The sequence below is a fragment of the Rhynchophorus ferrugineus genome, unplaced genomic scaffold (assembly GCF_030347505.1).
Source record: "Rhynchophorus ferrugineus isolate W39M unplaced genomic scaffold, kcgeb_rfMv2 rfM11, whole genome shotgun sequence".
NCBI lineage: Eukaryota > Metazoa > Arthropoda > Insecta > Coleoptera > Curculionidae > Rhynchophorus > Rhynchophorus ferrugineus.
The window spans coordinates 18,008,489-18,029,816 of NW_027472590.1; the positions used below are offsets into that span (position 1 = coordinate 18,008,489).

General features: G+C 30.8%; 1 protein-coding gene across 7 annotated transcripts in view; it reads right to left on the reverse strand.

The window, feature by feature from the left end:
• LOC143204885 (uncharacterized) overlaps window positions 1-21,328 on the reverse strand; it is a 168,102-nt gene that overhangs the window by 66,122 nt on the left and 80,652 nt on the right. The gene's annotated exons all lie outside the window — the stretch shown is intronic.

A 21,328-nucleotide genomic window follows, 5' to 3' on the forward strand; every position in this document is an offset into this window, starting at 1 on the left:
CAGTAAATTTCAAACAACAAATATAATAAATGTTGAACATGCAATTTAGAGTTTTATGTATACATTGAATAACTCGTTAATACTAAATGTAAAACAGCTATTTTAAGAACACAATTATCAAACACATTAAATTTAACACTTAAGTTAAATTATTTAGCAGTTGTTAATTAATAAAGTTGATACTTTTATTTATATTATCACTAGATATTGCTGAACAAAATAACTTCAAACATCAATAGTACAGTATTTTTGAAACTAATGTAATAGTAACATTACATATAATTTTCTTTATTTAAAATATTTTAGAATTGCGATGAAACATGTATGGTATTAAGATCACTATAGAAGACAGATTCTTGGAGATTTCATCCTTTCCCGGTTTCGCCAGGTGTCAAAATCCATGAATCACGAAGCAAACAAATTCAAAAAATCAACCCCAATCAACTTACAGTTGTAATCAACGTATATAATATATAGAAGGGGTGTATTTATAATACACAACCATGTTTCAATATTTTTGAAAATCTTTTGCAATATTGCTGGTGGAGCCATAGTTTTGTAATGCCATTAGGAATACTACCTATGGACTTATCTTGTTAGGTTTTTTTAATAATTTTATCGCCGACTTTTATTTTTCGCATCTATACGTAGAAGTATTCACTGCGGTTTTACCTTTGAATTCACACAATCACACAGGTCACAATAATATGGCATATATAAACAATAAACTCCTATTGCATTTTTCATTTTTCAATCCTGAATAACTTAAGTAAAGCTTGAAGCATCACCCTTCCAACGAGCTTCTGGTAAACTTGTTGCTATCTGTATTACCAATTATTCACAATTTATCTCTGAAAAACGCTCCTCTCAGATTCAATATGCCCTTTATACTTCACCAAAACACTCTCAATAATCTTAGATATACCTATTAGTAAGAAAGCGAAGTATTAATATTTTAATATTTCCCATTTTTCCCATTTTGTCATTCCGAACACTAATAATTGCTTTCGCGACGATCAATGCTTTCATTATTTGATTGAAAGAAATCTGCTGACGAAACCCATCAAACACTTTTTTAAAGTTATGTTTATGCGGCTCTCTCATACCCTATTTGTCGTTTTAGGTTTCAGTACTTTAAAAGTGATGGATTTAATATCAATAACAAAGAAGAGTATGGAGCAACAAAAAAGTTTAAAGGTAAGCAATGGCAGTATTTAATGAATATAAATTTTTAAAGAACTTATTAACAAGCAGCCAGGCGAGAAAATTGTTACCATACGAAATAACTGAAAAAATAAAGCCGAACCATTTCACCATTGCTGTTTTATTGCTTTCAAGTTTTTCAAGAAAGGAATTTTCTATATAATATATCTACTACGGCAATCCCAAGCGAAAAAAGTCTTGGTAACAATCATCAATTCAAGTGGCAGTGTCCTACGAGCTGCTAAAGTCGAATCAAACTGTTACTGCAGATCTGTGTGGACGTCATTGGAACAAATTGAATGAATGTTCTTGCAAAAAACAGTAATAGCGAATAACAGACACAAACTTATCCTCTTGTTGTATAACAACGTTCGGTCACAAGTTCCAAGAGTTGTGAAAAAGACACTGTTGCAGTGGGTTCTGCCGCTCCCAGCCTAGCCATCAACAGTAATTTGCAATTATTACTTGTTCGGATCAATGCAGCATGACTTAGATGGGACAACATTTCGCAATGCTGAAGATTAGTAGATCGCTACACAACCAACATAGTTCTTGTCTAGGCGGTCATGTCTATGCTGATTGAAAGATGGAAACTAGCAAACTAGCTATAAAAAGTGATGAAGATTTATTATTATTATAATGTAATATTAGCTAGCACCAACTTTTCTCAATAAATGTTTCTCAATTAAAATTAAAAAATGACCAGAATACATGCATAGCTAATAATTAAGGTATAAAAATATATAAAAGTATGTATGTAATATTATGTACATAACTATATGGTTTAGAATTAGTAGTAAACATTAGAGTATTATTCAGCAAACTGTACTCATTCAGGACCTATGATATATAAAGAAATATATTGTCTGCGGTTATGTTATGGGGATTAATCCAAGGCTACTGATACTAAATAGATTAGAAACACATTTACCCATTATTTTTTTCATGAATTTTTGTTCAAGGATACGTATCAACATGTAGCCGAAGATAGCTTGATAACAAATCACAGCTGGTCCATTCTAAATCGCGTTTCGCTAAAAGTAAATGTACGTACAGCTTTAACCTCTAACTTATATTTCCTTTGAAGAATGGTGTAACTCTGCCAACTAAACCGATTAATAATTACGAATGTGTACGAAGTGCCTGCGTGTCGATTGGCTCCAATAATAAACGACTTAGTGAAAGTAAAACATAGCAAATCAATCGTAGCAACAATTTTACCTGCAGCAGCGGCGACGGCGGCTGCTTGTGGGTGAGTTACTCGGTCATACCGATTTTTGTGTGAAACTTCACAAGGTCTTTCGGCTGTTTTACACAATAGCGCTTGGTTGTTTTTCAAAAACTCGTACTAGTATTGTTCTAGAAATGACAATTCAATATTACGATCGGTAAATATTGATGCTGAAACGAGAAATATAAAAAAGTCGGAATTTATAGGTCACAGACCACTGGGCAATAACGAACAATTCCGGATATACCTCAGATTTCTATTAGTTAACGCAGATAATAGATACGTTTTGAGATAAAATTGTTTTAGACTCTTTTATATGAGACATATTTTATCTTTATGGGTTTTTATTACTCATTTAATACAATAATTAATATTTAATATCTTAGATGACTTTATTTGCCATGCCCATTATGGCTGTTTACTACTGTTATAAATAAAATTCAAATAATACACACTACTTTCTAGTTTTATTTTTATATATCAGCTTATAATTTTTTTAAATTAGACCGTTTTGTAATACTTATGAAAGATAAAAATGCCAAGAAAAACAATTAGAAACATTTAATATTGGTTAATAATTAATATTTTATATGACTTAACTTTCTATACCTATTACAGCAGTTTGTTATTGTAATAAATAAAAACGGAGTAATCTATACGACTTTCATTTTATTTTTGATTTATCAGCTTATTTTTTATAAATCTGAGCAGGGCATAGCAACACTAATAGTTGAAGAAGTCAAGCTAAATAATATTAAAGATTTTTGAGCTGACCAGTTATAATCATTTTGAAAGATAATGTGAAGTTAAAAAGTAAATGTATAATATATAAACATAAATTGTTAAAATCTTTAAATATCCTGTATATTCATAGATAAACAAATAGAGTTGTACCTTACAAATATAAAAATTTAATGATAACAAATATGCACCCTCTATTTTTGCAGACAAATATTGCATGTTGCTTATAGACCAAAAATATGAATAAAATAATTGGAGAGAGGAAGGCTATGTAATAGGCCGAGATGAGTTCAGAAATGGCAAAAAATAACCATATTTATAGAGAGAAGACAACTGACTGACAAATAAATTCAAAATCAATATGATAAAAATAATGTTCTTCACAGAACTGTTAGCGCCTTAATCAGTACATCCACAAAAGTCTAAAGATTCCGCTGAAATTAAATGGCTTAAGAAAAAACACAATATCTCAATAACAAAGGACCTAAAAAGGTTGAAGAGGCAAAAACCCTTAGAATTAGCAGCCTTTGAGCTATGTATAACAAGCTATATAATAATAAGCTATGTATGAGAACTATATGGTGTTTTTAAATGATATAAAATGTAGTAATTTAAGTACATTCATTAAGAATTCATTAAGAATCTTAAATCTGGATTTTAGGAAGAATAGGAAAATTACTACATAACGAATAACCATTTGTAACACGTGTGCCATCTGATTTTTAAATGTATCATAACACCTGATAATTTCATAATGTTATCATGTGTGCTCCAAATATTTGACTGTTTTCATCTCTGAATTCGATTAATATTATTTATTATTGCCTAGTCATATTTTTTAATAACAATATGATATGTTAATATATTATATAAAAACTATTTACCCTTTTACATATTACTACACTCTAATGCAGCAATAACAATAAATGCAAATTTAATATCAGGTGTTATGGGTTTTTTTCTCATATAAGGATGGTCTAAATTGTTTGGTTAAAAATAAATTCCTAACATTCTACATTTTACGTAATTTAAAGAGAACTAAATTTAGGTTTATATTGATGTCATATTTGCCAAAGCATTAAATATAGCAAATTTATCTGGTTTGTTATTTTTTAAAATTATTTCTTACTACTATTGATTTTATGATTAGTCCATTGATTCAAATATTTAAGAAATACACAAGTTTTGGTTAATTTACAAATTTACTACAATGAATCTTTAAATACACGTTGGTATTGAAATTTATTATTTTTATGCTGGTGCTTATAACATAACAATACTAGTACTTAGTAGTATCAAGTAGCGCTTATCTTTAAAAAAAACGCTATAAATACTCGTTAGTTGTAGCCGAAAAATTCAACTTAATAGCTTCAAATCTGTCCATATTAATTCGGTATTAATGCGGCGAAATGACAAAAAATTAATTATATCAATTGATGGATGCGCGATTCCTCAAGCAGAATCATTTAAATACCTCGGCATCTATCTGGATTGCAGGTTCAATTGGAAATATTATTTTTTTATAACATCTTTATTAGATACGCTTAGTACAATCTTAATTTACAATTAATTTATTACTACTTTTCCTATGTACCTGGATTAATTAACAAGGAAGACGAGTGCAAGAAAATATATCAGTATGTATTCCTCAATTATAAAATTATAATTATTTATAAATTATTAACTTATAGCTACAGTTTACACTAAATGTATACACTTTATATAAGTTCGTATGGTTTTGTTCGCTTCAATCTCCTGACATCCCGCGCGCTGTTCAGCAGTTGTATTGCTTCCACGTTAATATGATTTAGTAATCATCTTTCGGGTTTCAAGGCGAAATCTTGCATAACTTCGCAAATCCATTTGATTTCCAGGCCATCGTGCAGTTTTTCATTGGTTACATAGCGATAGGCATTGGTAATCAATCGAAGAACCTTGTTTTGACAGCGTTGTATGACTAGTTGATTTGAATTTTTAGTGCAACCCCATATTTGCACCCCATAGGTCCGAATTGGCTTTATAATTGTATTATAGACCAACCTCTTTGATTTTAGATCAATTTGACAGTATCTTCCGACTAACCAGTATAGTTGTTTTATTTTAGTTCTAATATGTTTTGCTTTTTTTCTGACGTGATGCTTCCAATTTAATCTACCGTCAAGATGGATTCCAAGGTATTTAGCTGATTCTGCTTGAGGAATCGAGCATCCACTGAGTTATATAATTAAGTTTTTATTATTTCGCCTAAAAGCAAAATTAACGCGGACAGATTTGGAGCTATTAAGTTGAATTTTCCAATCTTTCGTCCATTTGTAGATTTTGTTGATTAACTAAATAAATTATCAATCAATCAATAATTAGTAATCAGACGAATCAAAAGATCAAAGAATATAAACAGAGTTGCTTTCAAAAGCATGTAAGTGAATTAAGCCCACAAGCAGACAAAGATTATTCGCTATGGAAAGCAACTCGAAGATTTGGAAATATTATGTTAGGGAAAAAAAATAGTTAATTTTTATTTTAATTTTGGAAATATACACTGTTGTATTAATCCCATACTTGCCTTGTCTGTCAATTAATGCAAGTACAACAGAATTGTAGTAATTGAATTGAATTAAATTGTTAATTAAAATTATACTAAGCATAAGATGTAATTATTGATTTGTTAGAGTTGACCGTTTTAGTTATTGCACATTATTAAAATTGATAGAAATTGTGCATCCTTCTGGAGTGAATTTGATTAACCAAAGATTTGTTTAAAACAAGTCACTGACCTTAAACCTATAACATGAACGAAATAAGTCATTTTACAGATAATGAAATAGCCAGAAATCAAAATCGCCAAAATTCGTTGCTATTGAATCATTATGAGATGTAATTTATAATATATATATATATATATATATATATATATATATATATATATATATATATATATATATTCAATAGGTTAAAGAATGTAAAAGTGCAGGTTGTAGACGAATTTTAGTATTGAAAGTCGTTTAACTAGTTAATATGCATATGTGGGTCAACCTAAGCATTGATATTTGATAGCACGATCTCCTTTTATGATTCATGATTTTCAGCTGTTTAAATTATATTTTAATTTAATTAATTTCTTTTTGTAAAACTACAATGGTTGGACAAATGAGAGATAATGTCATTATAAATATAAAATATAAAACATAAACTTAAGTGACAGGTCATTTGAAAAGTCCCCGGCCTGACACATAGATGGCGCTACTAGATTTAAATCCATATGATTTTTAGTTAGCCCTAACGCTCAAAAGATGCGTGTTTAAATTTTACAGCTGTGGGATCAGTAGTTTGTGAATTATAGTATTTTGAGTGAAGCAACTTTTGTTATTGTGAAATAAAGGATAAAAAGGAATTTCGCGTGTTGATGAAATATTGCTTTTTGAAGGGAAAAAATACAGTTGAAGCAAAAACTTGGCTTGACGCCGAATTTCCGTACACTGCCACAGGAAAATTAACCATCAAGGATTGGTATGCTAAGTTTATACGTGGTAAAATGAGCACTGAAGACGGTGAACGCAGTGGACGCCCAAAAGAGGTTGTTACCGAGGAAAACAGTTAAAAAACCCACAAAATAATTTTGAATGACCGTAAATTGAGACTGAATGAAATAGAAGACACTCTAAAGATATCAACTGAACGTGTACATCATATTATTCAAGAATATTCGGGCGTGAGAAAGCTCTGTGCAAAGTGGGTGCCGTGAAAGCTCACTTTTGACCAAAAACAACGACAAGTTGATGATTCGGAGCAGTGTTTGAAGATGATCAAGCGTAACAAGCACGATTTTTTGCGTCGATGTGTGACAATGAATGAAACATAACTTCATCATTTCACTACGAAGTCCAATCGACAGTCATCCGAGTGGACTGCACACGATGAACCCCCTCCAAGGCGTGGGAAAACGCAAGAGTTGGCTGGCAAGTATATGGCGTCTGTATTTTGGGATGCGCATGGAATAGTTTCCATTGACTACCTTGAAAAAGGAAGGACCATCAACGAGACTGTTACATAGCGTTATTGGACCGCTTGTAGGACTAAATAGCCGAAAAATGGCCGCATTTAAAGAAAAGAAAGTGCTATTTCACCAAGACAATGCACCGTGTCACAAGTCAGTCAAAACTATGGCGAAAATCCATAAATGGGCTTCGAACGGCTGCCTCATCCACCCTATTCTCCAGATCTGGCCGCCAGCAACTATTTCCTGTTCTCAGATGACAAAAGAATACTCGCTAGAAAGAACTTTTCGTCGAATGAAGAGGTGATCGCCGAAACTTAGGCCTATTTTGAAGCAAAGGACAAATCGTACTACAAAAATAGTATCGAAATGTTGGAGGGCCGCTATAATCAGTGTATCACCCTTGAAGGGAATTATTTTGATTAAAGAAGGGTAATTTTGCCAAAAAAGTAATTTACTATAGTAGGCCAGGGACTTTTCAATTGACCTGCTATGCATTTTTATTAACTTTTACTTGTATCTTTCATTAGTTAACGAAAAGTACCCTTTCTTATACAAGCGTTATTATTACACCAACAGTACTTGTTTGGTGATTTTTCACTTTCGTTAGATTAAATTTTGAATTACTCAAGACCAAAATATGTATACATCTGAAAAACAATTTTTACTAGGGGTTTTATGGAGAAAATCAAAGTATCAATAAATTAATATTTACAATACACTCAAAATGGCCAATCACTTTGTCATGTCTGTAAAAATTAGTAACAAGTAAATCTTGTTGTTTCTTGCGAAATATGCATTCCATTAAAATAACAACAAAAATTGATTATTGAAGTATTCCACAGTTCACGAAGAAAAATTAACCAATAATAATTATATTTAAAGTAAATTAAATCACAGTGTATTAGCACTCAGGATTTATTTTCTGTTGCATTGACGGAGATTGTTCACCGAATTAATACTTAAAAAAGTATTAACTTTTTTTATTGATTGCACGTTTTGCCTCCATAGCAGATCGATTTAAACACCCGTAGCAATAAATTACATGTAGAAATGAGTATAACAACGTTTATCTAGCTAAGCAACTGTAAAATTGTACAACAAAAGCCTTGAATGGTGGCGAATATAAAAGGCGGTCCAGTTTAGTGTAACTGAATCTAGGCTAGATTTTATAATATAAATTAAGTATACGCAGCGGGTACCTCTGAGAACCATTAAACTCATTCACGTGTTCGATAGTAGGAAAAAAATTGAATATCCATTACTAATTTTTTAATTAATCTGATTTGTGTTGGGTAAGAACGTTTTTGACATTAGTTGACAGGTTTTGTTTCGAAAACGTGTTGGTTTATCTTCGATTACAGCATCGGTTTTCTCTGATTGAAAAATATTTCACGCTCTACACTTATTAAGTTATTAGAATATTTAAAAACATAATTGGTATAAAAATATTTTAGGGCATTAAAAATAGTTTCGTCGGACTTTTTTTTATTGGAGATTTAGAAATTTCGAAAAAATGTATTAGGTGCTTCCTGTTTTTTTTATCAATTTTTCATTTAAAAAAAGGCATTCCTTAAGCAAATTGGGTACAATATATATTAATCGAAATAGTTTCCATCATTTTCTACTTTTTCACGCATTGCTGACAATATTACGTTACCATGTCGAAAAAACGACGTTGGTTTGGCAGCGATCCACTCAATTTCGCACTTCGTCAGCATTTCGAAAGGTTACTCTACTCCACAAATATCCACGGATTTGGCGCATATGCGCTCTCCTGGATAGAATAAACCATACAAAAGAGTAAACTATATTGTCTTCCTTTTCTAATGGCGGTACATACTTTTCGGGTCGATCGGTACAGTTTATCAAGTCAAAACAACAAAAAAAACCTATAATATTTAGTTTTTGTGTTACATTAATAATTCTATACTAATAATAATTGAATTGTTGTGTTATTGTTGATGGTTTAACATAAATTAGTTTTAAAATATGGAAGAACAAGGGCAACTGCAGAATGTAAGGTTAAATTTTTAAAAGTTATAAAATCCAAACAGCATCAATTTTATGTGGGAATGTTAGCTGCCCAATTTATAACACAACTTTTTCAGCGACACCGAATAGGTATCTACATATGCCAAAATTTAATGATAACAAGAACAGATAAGAAAATGATTCTTGTTGTGTTGGCAGTAGTTAAGTCATTAATGAAGTTTGTCCATCGAGAATGGTAGCAAAGATTGTAGTAACTGGTAATAATCAGACATTTATTTTAAAGAAAATATATTTTAGCAATGATTTAAATTTTATTTTATATGTAAGATGTAGCTAGAATTTCTTGAGGGTGAAAGTCGAAGAATGTTAAATTCAGAGAATCAAAGAACAAGAAATTAAACAGCATTTTGCTAAGATATAAGAACAGTGTACAGTAATAATATGAAATAAAAATAGAAAACTATCAATGACACCCTAATGATCTAATGACAAGGAAAATACAATGCCTATTACATAAGAGTCTAAGGAAATAAATTATTGTTTTGTAAAATTAATGATGATAGCTGAGATATTTTTCCACTTAAAAGTATGATAATCCATTCAATTTAGGCTAGTAAATGTACAGTATGTTAATCGACAGCTCGAGGTAGTGAATTCGTTCATGGGATTTGTAGATAGTTGATCATAATTGGAGATTTTTAGGAGGTGGCTTTTTCATTTAGTTTTAACTATATTGGCTGGGTTTGATCTAAATGATTTTGGTCTTTTTTTAGTAATGTTTATTTATATGGTTCTTGGAGTTTTTCTTTATTGTACAAATTTGTAAATTAATTTAAATATGGAATTTTTATAAAAATGGAATAGCATATGGAAATTATTTTTATTATTTCATTTTATTCTATTATATTTATATTACATCATTTTATTCAATACTTTTTTAAATAAAACGTGTTATTTCCAATATTTTACCATTTTTATTTACCTTTTTAACCTATTTACCTGCTTATATATATTTTTGACATTAAATCTGATAATCACGATAAAAAAATTTAAGTAAATAAAGCTCTTTAGGGTAAATGATATATGGCTCGGTGAATGGAGGTAAAACGAAATAAAACGGTGGTGTTTACATTATGTGACCGTTATTTATTGGCTATATAAAAAAATGTGAAAAATACAATTAGATAAAACGGATAGCAGCGGTGTTACTTGGAGACGAGACTTGGGCAGTCGATGGTGGCATGTCTAAACCAAACGATGGTTGAGCACTGAATGAATAGAAATACCCTTCAATGACATCCCAGATAAACGTCTCGGGGTTGCCAGCTATTCGTTATCGGGTTCTAGTTGGCGCTGCTGGTACCCCGCCCGTGTTCAACATCTGGGATTATATTTCTGGGTATTTTGTAGACCGTTATTCCACGATGTAAAATTCGACATGCCTCAAGGTCGCTACAGCTCTATGTACACATGCGCCAAACTAGGATTATTCTCTTTTTTAAAATTAAATGGACCTCAATATGAACATGGGCCAAATCCGGAGATATTTGTGGAGTAACGTATCTTATGCCAGTGGTAAACACAAATCGCTATATTTAGTGTGTGCTACAGAACTTCCCTTTCGAGCTGCAACAGTGTATTCTTCACTAATCTTGTCACACGTGACCGAGCATTCTCATGCAAAAACTTGTCTTTACCTCTGTTATTTGCAATTGCTTTTATTTTTTGCAACAATGCGCTGTTCGTTTTGTTCAATTGACGTCGATGGGAATCTACAGTGACGGGTTCATTCACTTTCAGTAGCTCGTAGTAGCAGCAAAGCTTTATGGCCATGAATATTCCGTTTCGGTAGCAATAAGGGTAGCTCTCCTGGACTAACGAATGACATTTTGCGCTTTTTGCAGCCTTGTCGCAAAATACACTTTTATCACCTGTCACAGTACATCAACGAAAAATTTTCTTTTTTTTTATTAGCAAGCAATAAAACCATTATGGTAAAATAATTTTATCATTCATCATTTTCCCTAATTTTGGATTTTTTCTACCACATATAAGCTCCTCAAAACAGTCTGTTCATGAGTTACTAAATTATGTGAAAGTCTTTTGAGAGTGTGAGCTGAGTTCTCGTTCATCATCATCTATGATCTGTTCTATTACTTTCTGTTCGTTATTTGTCACTAAAATCGCAATCAGTACCTTAAAATCATTAAATGCAAAACCCGCAATAAGAATATGACGGAACAGCATCACCATTAGTTTATATTTGAGTACTTTATTCGAGTTAATCAACAAAAGTAATACATGTCTAAAAGAAGCTCGACAACTTTATATACATTAATAATAACTTTAAATAATACCGATGGTGTTATGAACGAATAGGACTGCCTTAAGGTAAATTCTGCATAGAAAGTAACATAGAAAGCTATTTCCTATTAGTTATTATGCAACACATATTCCGTAAAATAATTGGAGATTGAATACAGATATTTGCACCGAGCCACAGTTATAATACAATCAAGTCTTAGGCCGCTTTTTAACTTGAAATGTGGCGAGAAATTTAATGAAATATATTTATCGTTGAATGAACGCCACGCAAAACATACAAAATATGCCAGAATGTCTGCAATAGTAACTTATTTTTTAAACCCATTTATGACGTTTAATTTTGTGCATAATTAATAAACTATTACTGGTTTTGTATAGATTATGTAACAAACCTTTCTCTTGGAGGTTTAATGTACAATCTCAGCTTTTACATTCTGATTATACAAACATTAATGAATGTTTTAAATAGCCCTAGGTCAAGTCATTTTACTAAGCCACCGATAATTGAGACTGTTACGCTATTCATAGTATCACAAGTCTTAAGTGTCTGAAGTTCTAAGAATTTAATAAGTTTCCAGAGCATATTTTGTCAACCTACACTGTCCTACTGCGATTCCCATATCATGTCTCAAATCAGTATATATATAGTCTATTTAATGTTTTTGTAGATAAGTAATTAATATTATTAATTCGGTTCAGAATCAGACAATATTTGCCTTCTCATTTTATTCTGGTTAAAAAGAGACACAATGCTGTCTGATTAGTTCGAACACGTAAACGAATGAGCCTGTCAAAGTCATCCGGTTGTAAGACGTGTGCAAAATTCTTGAAAGCAATAGTGATAAAAGATTATAACTCTAATCTATATTGCGGCTTAATAACTATTAATTTATTACAATTAAATTATTACGGCAATTAACTGTAGTTTTCGGATGTACTATAATGTTAAAATAAATTATATTTGATTACATTTTCGTTCAATTATTTTATTTAGATTAAAATTTTGTTTTATGTCAAAGCCAAACTGAACTAAAACTCAGAGTTCATACGGCAACATTGCGACGTTTTGATGTCACACATTTAAATGTATGTATAAAATAACTTTGAACAGACTACAGCTTTATCTCAGCAATATTAATGAATAAGAAGATATTTCAAGCCTAAAATTTCGATTTTCTTCATATTCTTCGAAAGGAATCTATGGACATTGATTTTATATAAACTATATTACTAATTAATTATATACGTGCCTTTTTAATCAATTGCCATTTGTTAACTTTCTGTTCAACTAAGTTCCAACTAATTATAATGGGGCCAAATTATTATCAAATTCATTTTTGAATGTAGCCTTTATATTAAGGGATCTCTTCAAAAACCAGAACAAATAATAGTCGGGCAGCAAATCCAAATAGCAAATAACTATATAGAGGTTTCGAACATTTGAGCTAATGTCTCAATTTTTGTTCAGCCAAAATGTGTATGGCCCTTTCTATTGGTCCATTTTTATGGTATCTTTAATCGATTACTTCAGTTGACAGTAGAAAGTCGAATAAATGGTTTAATTAGGTTCGAACAGGTGATATTGAATTTACTCCTTTCCAAATTAATGAGCACATAAGCACCTTCTTTCTGTATCAACACTGTATTTTTCCTTAAAAAAACAAAATATGATGAACATGATATTCAAGAATCTTCATTTCTAAAACGCAATTAATTCAATTCAACTAATTCTTCATTCAAGCGAATGAAGAATTATATATTTGAAATATTCTATGGGCTATTACCTTTCTAACGCGTTATAATATGGCATCTAGTTATAAGCATTATAAAAGATATGCGATTTTAAAATCATTTATTAGAAAAAAGCTAATTTCTTTTTCCTTATCCTCATATTTTGCATCGATAAAAACATCAATATATATATATATATATATATATATATATATATATATATATATATATATATATATATATATATATATTTATCCCAAGGTTGATATATGACTTAACATTTACTTTGTACTATCACAATATATCAATTTTATCACCAGTAGCTTTTCGTTATTTTGAGGGTTTTTTCAATTATTGGAAACAGATGATTGATAAACTTCCTTAATTGCATTCAACGTAATTGAATGTTGTTTTTTGTGTTTAGAATAAATCTCCATATATCACGTCCCAATTTTTCATTTTCATATCATTAAATCTTTGAAGCAATATCTAAAAGTGGTTTTAGGAAGTGCATGCTCCTCCTGAATTTTATAAGAATAAACAATTTTATTCATAAAATACAACTAATCATACAAGTAAACTTGCTTTTATGATTGTGAGACCTCTTATTTTTGTCTTGAGTTACCTCAAGTAGTGTACAATTAATTTGCTATTTAATTCAACAGAATTTTATTTTATTCTCTTATTTATTTATAAAAATTTATATAAATTATATAAATTATATACCTTAATTTATATTGACATCATTTTTTTATGACATTACTAGCACTGCAGTTTCATCAAAAAATTTAACTAATATTGACTGCAATTGAAATACAGTACTAGGACAACCAACTAGTTAGTGCTTGCTAGACTTATTTATATTTACATATGTAGTATAAAATATATACCAGAGCGCTTTATAATAATTCCAATTTTATCATATGAGAAACAAATACGTCAATTTAATTAGTAGCACTGTTATAAATTTAAGGTGTAATAAATTTAATATTGCTTGTTTAATTCCGCACATATAAAGCAAAACAAATCGAGGTTATTTTTTTGTCCTTTTTCCAATAATATATTAATTTATTTCCGTCTAAACAGTTTCCGAGATATAAAAGCCGGATATAAAATTCCTACGTAAACATTGAACGCTGTTGCCAACAACGAAAGAGTGTAGTATAGTAACTTTTTGAAATTCTGCGGTTAGCTAAGCGAATAGATGTAGTGTTATGTCACGACGAAACATTGTAACATTATTATTGTAAGCTTAGTACTGAATAATGTTCCATATAAAAAGAGTACTGTAGATAGAAAGCTAGAAGTAAACTATGAATAATTGTATTTAATGCCACATCTCGGTTTCTACTATAGCATGTTTTGTATTGTTATAAAATTAGTTTCCTCTACGTGTTAAAATCACTATTACTATAAAAGAGTGAAATTTCCAGTATGTATGCTTCTATCGTTTCAAAACAATTTTTTTTATAATTTTTATCAAAGTAAATTAACAAGCTTCGAATAAATAAATGCAATATATTAATGTTGAATAATTATTCGGTAATTCTGGTTTATAATGTGTGCTAGAATATATACAAAAATCGAAGTGTACCAATGGAATAAATTAAATGCTTTGCGTTGCTAAGAAACACCAAGAGAGATTACCTGATTCATATTTCCAATAACTGTAAACTTATCTAGATACAAAAAATCAAATTATTTTATGTTGAATTATTATTAATAAAAAGTTGTTTGAAAAAAAACAGATCACAAATCTGACTGACATGATAATAAAAGCTAAAAATAGAAAGGGAATATAATTAAACAAACTATATTATATAACGGTATTAATTGTATTATATTAAAAAAAATCTTCATTCGCCATTCTTTTTTTCACACATAGAGTAAAATCGAATTATAAAAAAATTAAATAATTATCGGAAATATAAGATATTATTTAAATAAACATATCTTAAAAACTTAAACAGATTTACGTTCGCTCGTTTTTTGCATCGTTAACCATAAAAAATATAAGACACTTATATTTTTTAATGTAATCCATTTTAAAAACAATAATTCACAGATTGTTTTATATGTCACCTTGAAACACCAATTAAATCGGTCCTTATTGTATTACTACTTTCGTAGTCTTAATGGCACTAAATCCGATAATATGTTTTGACGATACTTTACACAACACGATTGTTTTACTGAACGAGATCATAAAACAATGCAAGGCTGGCTGGTGTTCTTTTCTCACAGTAAATTAACATGTTCAGTTTGATTGATCTAAATGGGTTTTGTGAGATTAACAAAACTTGATATGTAAACAAGGCGTTTGTTGGTATTATTTGCATGCATTTAAAATATTTGAGATTTAGTATTAGTGATAGTCGGCATCAATATCAAGAATCCTATTTATGTTGAACTAATTTTATTATTAACAGCCAGTAGCTAACATTGCTTAAACATCCTCAAATACAAAGAGTAATATTCAAGGATGCTCCAGAAAATTAACATCAATTTATTTATATTAAGGGTACACATTGAAACCTGTCGTTTTACAAATGATGTTACTAGAGAAAAATAAAAGCTAAACATAACGAACGGGAGTTTTATATGTTAAAACAAAACCTTCGTCCGCAATTGTTCATCATTATATTAGACACATTGTGATATATGATCTATGCGAATAAAGGTGGCAATTTTTAATAACAACTAACATCATTTGAGGGAAATGTTCCATTTTGCTTTTTATTAAAGAAATCTTCAGCTGAAGGATGTAGAAATAATAAGGAGATATGGTGACTTATTTACTTTAAACTAAATACTATAATTAGACGGGGACCAATATATTATAAACTTTTTTAGGCAATCTTTAGTCCCAGCAAGATTCAATCCTAGCGTATTATTATCGGCGAGCTAAACTCTTAGTCCGTACGGTTACCCGCTAGGTAGTAAGTGTATTAATGAAAGGACATAAAAGGTCAATTGAAAAGTCCACGGCCTACCATAGTAACACAGATTTTTTTGGCAAAATTATTTTTTATTATTCAACATAATTCTTTTCAAGGGTGATACACTCATTACAGCGACCCTCTAACTTTTTGATACCATTTTTGTATTACGATTTGTCCTTTCCTTCAAAATAGGCTTCAGTTTCGGTGACCACCTCTTCATTGGACGAAAATTTTTTCCCAGCAATTCCTTAGATATCTGAGAACAGAAAATAGTCGCTGGGAGCCAGGTCTGGAGAATACGGTGGATTAGGAAGCAATTCGAAACCAAATACATCGATTTTTGCCATTGTTTTCACTGGCTTGTTACTTGATGCATTGCCTTGGTGCACTTTCTTTTTATTCAAATGCGGTCGGTTTTCGCTGATTTCGTCCTTCAAATGGCCCAATAACGCTATGTAATAGTCGCTGTTGACGGTTCTTCCTTTTCCAAGATAATCAATGAAAATTATTCCATGCGCATCCCAAAATACAGACACCATAATCTTGCCAGCCGACTGTTGCGTTTTTCCACGCTTTGGAGCGGGTTTATTGTGTGAAGTCCACTCAGATGACTGTCGATTGGACTTCGAAGAGCAATGATGGAGCCATGTTTCATCTATTGTCACATATCGATGCAAAAACTTGGGTTATTTACGCTTGATCATCTTCAAACACTTCTCCGGTTCATCAACTCGTCGTTGTTTTTGGTCAAAAGTGAGCTCGCGCGACACCCACTTTACACAGAGCTTTCTCATACCCAAATATTCATTAATGATATGATGTACACGTCCAGTTGACACCTTTAGAGTGTCTGATAATTTATTCAATTTCAATTTACCGTCATTCAAAATCATTTTGTGGAATTTTTTATGTTTTTGTCGGTAACAACCTCTTTTGGGCGTTCAGTGCGTTCACCATCTTCGGTGCTCTTTTCACCACGTCTAAACTTAGCATACCAATCCTTGATGGTTGATTTTCCTGGAGCGGTATCCGGAATCTCGGCATCAAGCCAAGTTTTTGTTTCAACTGTATTTTTTTCCTTCAAAAAGCAATATTTTATCAACACGTGAAATTCCTTTTTATCTTTTTTTTCACAATAACAAAAGTTGCTCACTCGGAATGCTATAATTCGCAAACTAAAAATCCGACAGCTGTCAAATTTATACACGTCTTCTGAAGGTTAGGGCTAACTAAAAAACATATAGATTTACTTTACTAGTATGTATTTTAATCTAGCGCCATCTATGTGTCAGGCCGGGGACTTTTCAATTGACCTGTTAGAGATTCCACAGCTGTAAATTAGATGATTTCATTGGATGAAATTATTGGCAACTAATAATAAGTTATTTCATTTTTGTTCTTAATACTTTACCATAGAAATAACAAGAAAATCCTATGTAAATCTGGAAATAGTCTAAACATGAAGATCAATGTCAAAAATAGCATTGAAACGTTAAAATGAATCACTTTGTTTGAGACAGGATTGTGCCCAGTTGACTGGATACCAATAGATATAGACTAAAAAAGATTATTCGCCAGATTACACTATAATTTTAATTGAATGAACTTCATTTATCTCGAATAGTTCATGCCAAAAGTTGTGTCTTAAAAAAGGCAGTTCATAAAGAACATGTTTACTATAAAACAAATAAAATTGTAACAAAATGAACTTGGAAACGACATAGTATTTTTATTTGGTGATTCAGAAACGGAATTGGCAGTTGTAAAAATGTATAACCTTGGTCAAAACTTTTATTAATAGAAAAGCGGACTGTTTATTATCTATTAATTTCTGGATCATTTAATAACTGCTACAATGCAAACAATGCAACACCATTTTAGTACTGAATACTCTTAATACCTTATTCAAAGGAATACAACTAATATTAAATGATTAAATTCAATTTAATTGGGAAATTAAAAAAACACACCAAGTTCTATTCATAATTGAACCGCCATTCGCTAGAAATAAACAAGCACTTATTCAAGTACAACTTTAAAAATAATTAAAAAGTATAAATCGTTTCACGATTCAGCTATTCTCCAGATTTAGATCTATCTATCTTCTGGACCTTCCCATCTGAAACAAACTATTCTTTAATAAAACAAATAATAGCTATTGTGGAAGGCTACCTTACGGTACTTTCCGAAAAATAAATTCGTTATTCCAGGATGTTTTGAAGAACAATACACAACATAACATACATAACAAGAATTATTACACAAATTTAAAAAAAAGCTATATTAATAATAAAAATGAAATAGTTATTACCAATAGATTCGATATGGAGTTAGAAAATATGAAACAAGAAATCATGTTACACACGAAATATGATAAAATATTAGATAAAAAGAGATTTCTAATATATTTCTATAGAAATGTAGCATAACATTTTCGTTAAATGCATGTTACTGAATAACAGATATATCGAATTCGTGATAAATGGATTCAGCAATAGTATTGCTTTTTTATTTAGTATAAGACGAAATTTTATCCTCGCCATTGTGTTCCATACAATTAGTGTCACTGCTCAAAACTATTTTTAAGCACGATTAAGAGGAATAAGAAGTAATTGTTTGTTTCTTCTAAACGTATATTTTAGATAAATCTAAATGTCTTCTAAAATAGCAAATATTTTTTACATAAACTAGATTATCCGTTGAACATCATACCACCTACGAAACTTTTGCAAATTTTCTCGGACAATAACTTATTTTATAATCTCTGATGACGATATAATGGTTTGCTAAATCACTAACTTACAAAATTGACAAAAGAACTATCATTTTGCCACTTGTAACTGATTTGTTGCCACCATAATCTATTTCCACATCACAATGTAATGTGTTGTGTATCCTTTCCTGTATTACAGAATGCACTGCTTCTGTTGTTGTGTTTGATGTGCACAACTTCGTTGTATTCTATGCCTATCCACTTCATGTCGAGTCAGTCTCGAAAACAATTGTGAGATACCAATACGACCAACTCAATGCTCAATCATGGGCTGATGACTCTAAGTTTCTGCATAGTTATAATGCTCCTGTCGCACAGTGTTCGTCATATGCGACATTTTCTTTAAAAAAAGCAATTAATATCATCTTTAAAAGAGATTTATTTACTTTCTGCATAATCTCTGCCAAGACACCAAACATTGAAAATCCGTTTCGAAGAACTGATTCGACTCTACAAAAACCTTTTAAAGTCTAAAACTTAATGTATAATATTCAGATAAAAAGGACAAAATAAATGTTGAAAATATAAATAAATATCCCTAGCTGTTACTTTAAAATCTTAACATTTTCTGATCATTTCTGATCATGTATCAGTATATTGGGATATATTTTGATTCCATTTGTAAATGAGTAGATGATTACAGTCTAGAATTGTATTTTAATGACGATATGATTATAAAGAAAATAAGTAAGCTCCCAGCCGAAAATAAAACTAGAAAAAATAATTACGAAAAGACTTAAACGAGTCAGGAACTAACTATGAATGAAAGTTCTAGTTTCCGGCTAATACCAAGTAATTTTCCACATGGTCTCATACCCATACATCAAACAAACATTGAACTTGATGTTCAGAACCGTTATTATAGTCGTTTAAAAGTAGGACGTTAAACGAAACACATACATTAGTAGAACGCTTCAATTCCAAATCTACGTATCGACGCTCCAAATCTTTACGATAATCGAAAGTTAATGAAAAGTAAAATGCGCCGTCTCGTTTGCTTTCGCATCGAAAACGAAATACGACGGAAAGTTCTCAATGATGCGAATAATGATCGCGTTCGAGTGATAATTATTCGGCGATCAATAGAAATCGTTTTTCTATGGTGCCATTTTCTTTGGCCTAGGTCATTCTGATATGATTTTACCAATTGTTAAACAACAACGTGCTTATTTCTGTCTCAGTCTAAAGCAGCTACTGAACTAAGATGTAGTTATATGTCAACAGGAAAGCCAACTTATTGGACGACTCATCAAGAGAAAACTCCAGACCTGTTAGATTTCCTCATAGTAAGAAACATAACATCCAACTATATAAAAGTCGAAGAAAATTTTGAACTAAGTTCAGATCATACGCCAGTGATTCTGACGTTGAGCGAAAATATAATAAGAAACGAAAGAAACCCAACGTTAACAAACAAGAGAACAGACTGGGAAGGATTTGCTGAAGAAATTGACAAATGAATTCAACTAAATGTACCCCTCAATACAACTGAACAATTAAATCTTGAAGCAGAAAAATTCGTAGTAGATTCAACAAGCTGCTTGGAACAATACTCCAGAAATTAAGAGTACAACTAAAGGAATTAATTATCCAAAAGAAGTGAAGGAAATGGTAGCTGAAAAACGTAAATTACGAAAAAAATGGCAACAAAACAGAACACCTGAAAATAAAAATAGTTTAAACAATATAACGCCAAGCCTGAAAAGAGAAATACTGAAAATAAAAAACGAAACCATAAATAACTATCTCAGAAATATGACAGATGATAAAGAAACTGATTACTCACTCTGGAAAGCCACAAAATATATAAAGTGCTTATGCCTACACAGTCCACCTATAAGAGACCTATGTGAGAATTGGGCACGTGACAATCGCCAAAAAGCAGAAGCATTTGCTGAATATCTAGAAAAAAAATTCAAACTAAACGAAGCTGATATTGAACATAATTTACCGGACATAAAAGCTGAAAATTCGATGAATTAATAAGTCACGCCGAAAGAGTTAACCAAAGTTATTAAAACTGACATTAACCCCAGGAAATCACCAGGCTACGATTTAATAACAGGAGAATTACTGCAAAAACTACCAGGAAGGGCATTATGAAACTCATCAACTTGATCAACCCAGCATTTAGATTAAAACATGTCCCAGACATTTGGAAGATGGCGGAAATTATAATGATCCCAAAACCTGGGAAGTCACCAAACGAAATAAAATCATGTAGACCTATATCACTTCTGTCAGTAATATCTAAGGTTTTTGAAAAACTCCTGTTGAATAGAATATGAAGAATTAAGGCCTTGTTCATAAACTACAGAAAATGCTACCAAAACAACACACCGAACTATTAAAATAATACATTACAGCCAAAATGTTTAGAGTCAAGCAAGAAG